Genomic DNA, 5271 nt, shown 5'->3' with positions numbered 1-5271 from the left:
TTCAGAGGATGGGAGGAACCCATTCTCTGAAATGACTTGAAAACTTTATGCCCAGATCTGCACCGCAGCTTGGGTTTATAAGAAGAATATTTCAGGAGGATGTAGAGTGTGCTTTGCAAACTTTCCAGCAGTAGAACACTTTAAAGAAATTGTAGGTAGGACCCCCTCATGTAGAACAGATGAGAGAGTACTATGTTAGGATTCACAGGGACCCATTACCTAAGCTACTTGAGTTGTGCTTTATTTCACAGAGGCATGGCTGGTAGCTTGAGTGGTCCTGGTGACAGAATTAACTAGAGACTGGGAAGCCCTGACAGAACTAAGCTGACAAAGCAGATGCATTGCTCTATGGCCTGTGGACCCAAGGGCCCAGTTGGACCTCAGTTCCTGATGGGTTCTTGGGAGAATTTGAAAACTACCGATGTGAGCTTTTATTCTTCAGTGTGTCTTGATCGTCCTTTGGGGACTTGCTTTATGTTCCCTGGTGGAGGTGATAGTGAAACACGAACAGCAAAGCCTAAATTATGTGTGACCCCCCAGCCCCACCCCGAGTCCCAAATCCTTGACTCTTCAGGGTTAACCAAAGATGTGTGATCACTTAGGAAAGTAACTCTGGCTCAGCATAGCAGAGGCTAGACAATGGTAGACGGACTAAAATGGAGAGGGACCCCTGCAGAGGGGATAATGGCTATGGGAAGCAGAAGAGGAGGACCTGAATCATATGAAAAGAGAGGGCTGGTCATGGTGTCCTTTGACTGAGACCAGCATGGCCTGGGAAAAGCAAAGTAAAAAATGTAAGGAATGTCCCTTAATGGAGAGAGAGAACATTGTGTTGGTGCACAGGAGATAGTGATTTCAGCTCAGTGCTCTAAGCTCAAGATATTTGGTCCCGAGAACTTCATTTACTTACTCTCTATGAGTTACTCAGTCCCTGAATATATAGCTCTGCTTTTTGAACCTTAAATGACACTGAAATTGCAACAATATGATTCTCTCTGCCTATGGAGTGAGGCGGAGAACACACTGGACCCTGCTGATGCCTTCCCAAGTTACTGATTGTTTTAATTCCAAAGCATCTGGGTGCCTTTGTCAGCTCAGCACTTCCTTTCATGACATACCTCAGACAGCTATGGCCCCAAATCTCCACTTCCTCTGGAAACTGCTAAACGAAGTGTCCAGATGCCACCTAGTGGAGTCAGCTGTTCTCTGTCAAAGCCATCTCTTAAGCCAATTTGGGCTTAATTAATAATCATTATGAACATCATCATTCCTAACACTTCTCCCTTCTTCTTCGACTCCTTGTTCTCCATCTCTTTATTACTATCCTTTTAGTGGTTTGGGAGAGTACTTCAGGTGGAAGGTGTTAATGCAAAGGTTCTCAATCAGGGCTACACATTAGAACAGCGTGGGGTCCTTTAAAAATACTGAGGCTTCGTCGCATTCCAGGTCCATGAAATTGGATCTCTTGGGATGGGGCCTGAATATTGATAGTTTTATTTTTGTTGTTTTGAACAGCTTTATTGAAATATAATTAACACTTAATAAACTAACTATTTAAAGTATATTCTTTGATAAGTTATGATGTATGTGTATATCCATGAAATCATCACTGCATTCGAGATAAGGAACATGTCTATCACCTCCAAAAGTTTCCCTCTGTCTCTTTCTAGTTCCTTCCTTTCACCTCTCCTTAACCCTGTCTCCCCACCTCCGCTATCACCAGGCAACTGCTGACCTGCATTTTGTAATCTGTAACTATAGATTAGTTTACGTTTTCTTGAATTTTATATAAATAGAACCATATTTTGTCTACCAGACAAAAATAATTGTATAGCTCACTCAAATAGCTCACTCAAAATAATATATATATATGTTTTTTGAGATTTACTTGTGTTGTTGCATGTGTCACTATTTCAATGAGTTAGATTCCATTGTATGGATATACCACAATTGATGGACATTTGGGTTATTTTCATTTCGGAACTTTTACATATAAAGCTGCTATGAACATTTGCATATAGAACTTTGTGTAGACATATGATTTCATTTCTCTTGGTTAAATATCTAGAAAGGGGATAACTGGATCATGTGGTAGATGTATGTTTAACCTTTTTTTTTTTTTTTTTAAATTGAGTTGGTTTAATTCCAGGTGGTACAGAATTCAGGACAGAACAAAGAATGAAGAACACACTTTGACATGATTCCGGGTTGGGTTTACTCTGATCTCACATCTAAAGTTGGAATGGCTGAGTGAGAAGAACTAAAGAGATGAGCCGCTGCATGATTATTATTGTTATTATTATTTTACAAAAGTTTATTCTTAAATGTACAACAGTCTCCAAGACAACACTTTATTCTAGCTATAGGTGGCAACAGATGTTATGGCAGGAAATCCAGATATTAAAATGGGAATGGAATTAAGAATCACCATTTTCCCAGGCACAAAGAACAGCTCACTTTTTGCCAGATTGCTTAATTCCAACTGTGGCCAAGGGGCCCTTCTCCGCGGCCTTTACTTGTAGTTCCTCAAGTTTCTTCTGCTCCTCTTTTTGCTTCTCCTTAAATGCCTTTTCTTCCTCATCCATCTTCTTGGCCCGTTTCTTTGGCTGTTTCAGAGGCTTCTCCTTGTCACCTTTGTGGCCGGACATGGTGCCTGCAGCCCCTCTGTATGTTTAACTTTTTAAGAAACTGCTGAACTGTTTTCCAAAGTGGCTGCAGCATTTTACATTTCCAATTCGGTGGCTATTAAGAGCTTTCGCAGGCCATCTCAGTGGGCAGCCGGGACGGAGGCCTTGCATTAGGGCCAGCTGTGAGCTGAGGGTCTGGTTCATGTCGGTCAGAAGTCCCTAGAGTCTAGGAGCCCCCAGCTTGTAGTTGGGAGCATCTCAACCCAGGACACACACTAGAATCTCCTGGGGAGCCTTTTAAAAATTCGAATTTTGCCTCTTCACCACCCAGAGAGTCTGATAGAATTGTTCTAGTGTCAGGGATGCGGTGGTAGGGTGACTGTCTCAGGCATCACAACTTTTTAACAGCTTCCCAGGTGTTCTAGAACACAGAGCGACCAACTCTTCAGGTTTGCCCAGGATCATGGGGAAGGAGAGGGCGTGTCCAGTGCTGTGACACTTTGAAAAATAAAACTGGGAAAGTCCCAGGTCAGCCTAACAACTGGGCATTCTGTTTGTGGACCACTAGCATAAAGAGCTCAGGCTTTGGTGTCGGAAAGACTTACCTGTCCACCTTGAAGTTATAGTGCAGGGTCATTGTGTGTGTTTTGAGGGGGTATGTATAAAAGGGAAAGTGTGGGGACATGAGTGGTCACAACAGACTGTGAGCTGATTCCCTCTTTCCATTTTCTGTTTCAGCCAGAGGCAAGTCAAAGATGCCTCAGCTAGGAGTTTTGGTCGCTGTTAAAAAGGAGGGGGAAAAAATATAAAGCTTTCTTTTTTTTCTGAGAAAATATATGGTGCTGGAGTGTACTGTAGCGGCATCGAGAGCCAGACTGTCTCACTTTAAAAGCTAGTTTTACCACCGACCATTAATAATTATGTGATCTTGGGCAAAACACCTAAATTCTCTGCCTTGGTTTTTCCATGGGTATAATGAGGATAATATATCTACCTCACAGTGGATGTCTTGAGGACTGAATGAGTTAATATATGTAAAGCGCTTAAAAAAATGGTGCCAGGAATGTTTTAAGTGCAACATAGTGTTCACTATTATTATCTTAATAGTTTTGTTAAAATGAGAAGCGGGGAATCGTGACTAAATATAGTTCTATAACCTATGTCCACAGGCTGTCATCAATAGGTTCTGAGACTTTAAGCAAAACGATATGTAATGAAAGCAGTTTTACCATAGGCTAATTGTTACAATCAAGAGTTAAGTCCTATTGCATCTCATCAATGATATAACAAAACAATATTGAATGAAACGGCGTTATTTGAGGACCTGCTGTACATTTAATGTTCTTGTGCAAATCATAAGGGAGACATAAGTTTGGAACTTGATAATTTTATTTTCACCAAGTTGTTTTACTGATGAACTGCATTTTAAGAATTCTTTTTAAAAACAGAACACAGTCTAGTAGTGACACCATATTTGTCTTGGTGTTAGGTGGGGCTAACACAGGAGTCTGTTTTAGCTTTGCATCTGTGATTTAACAAGTACACAGGGTTCTGTGGAGCTCAAGTCTCAAAATTTACATCTCAGTCTTTCTGAAATGTTAACATTCAGTTATCTAGATAGTGCCAGACCTGCTGAGAAGCAGTGTCCAGCTATTCTTCATTCTTCATTGACCTAAAAGAGGCAAAAATGCTAAAAATATTTTTAAACACTAATTTAAATCTATTTTACAAAACACAGAAGAAGGAAATATCAAGAGAGTGGCCACAAAGGATGGCAGAAGATGGGGATAATGGATCTGGTGCTATAGTACCCCATGTATGGTACTTCATTAATTTTTTTTTAAATTTTGAAATAGCTTAAGACTCAAAAGTAGTTGCAAAATAGTACAAAGGGTACCCTTCCTAAGCCTCCTTCCAACAATAATATTTTATATAACCATGTACCACAGTCATTGTCAGACTAGGAAATCAACTGGTACAATACTACTAACTTAGCTGGACTCAGTTTAGATGATGCCAGTTTGGTTGGCAACATCCAAAACATCATAGTTGGGAGCCAGTCGAACACAGGCCATCTTCATCAGGCCTGATCAGGGCATTGACTTTGGCCATGTCAGTGTCCTAGAGCTTCTTCACAGCCTGTTTGACCTGGTGCTCATTGGCCTTAACAACCACAATGAACACAAGTGTATTGATGTCTTCTGTCTTCTTTGTGGCTGACTCTGTTGGTAGTAGGGGGAACTTGATGATGGCATAGTGGTCAAGCTTGTGTCTCTGAGGGGGCATTCTTCTGAGGATGTTTGGGTGCCTTTGGAGCCGCAGTGTCTTGGGCTGTCAGAAGGTGGAAGACATGTGTATCTTCTTTTTTTTTTTTTTCTGTGACTGTGGATGCCTTTCAGTACCACTTTCTTTGCCTTCAAAGCCTTGGCTTTGGCTTTGGGAGCGGCCAGCGCTTCCTGCTTTGCTTTCTGCGCTATCTTTGTGGAAAAAGGGATAGAGACTTTTTTTTTCTGTTCTGTTTCATTTTTGAGGCTACTTCCATATTTCAGAATATTATAAGCTGAGCTTAAAATTTGGCTCCCATCGCATTAACTAGGTCCGTTTAAGCTTTGATCAGGTCCACCAAATTGAAGCCGAGAACAAA

The 5271-nt window shown here is 41.1% G+C and overlaps 1 pseudogene; it reads right to left on the bottom strand.

The window, feature by feature from the left end:
- Positions 1-2453: 2453 nt before the first annotated feature.
- Positions 2454-2648, bottom strand: LOC111747010 (annotated as a pseudogene).
- Positions 2649-5271: the final 2623 nt, after the last annotated feature.

This window comes from Pteropus vampyrus, unplaced genomic scaffold, assembly GCF_000151845.1.
Source record: "Pteropus vampyrus isolate Shadow unplaced genomic scaffold, Pvam_2.0 Scaffold208, whole genome shotgun sequence".
In the NCBI taxonomy this organism is placed as follows: Eukaryota; Metazoa; Chordata; class Mammalia; order Chiroptera; family Pteropodidae; genus Pteropus; species Pteropus vampyrus.
The sequence above is the reverse complement of the archived record's forward strand: the minus strand, read 5'-3'. Positions and strand labels throughout refer to the sequence as shown.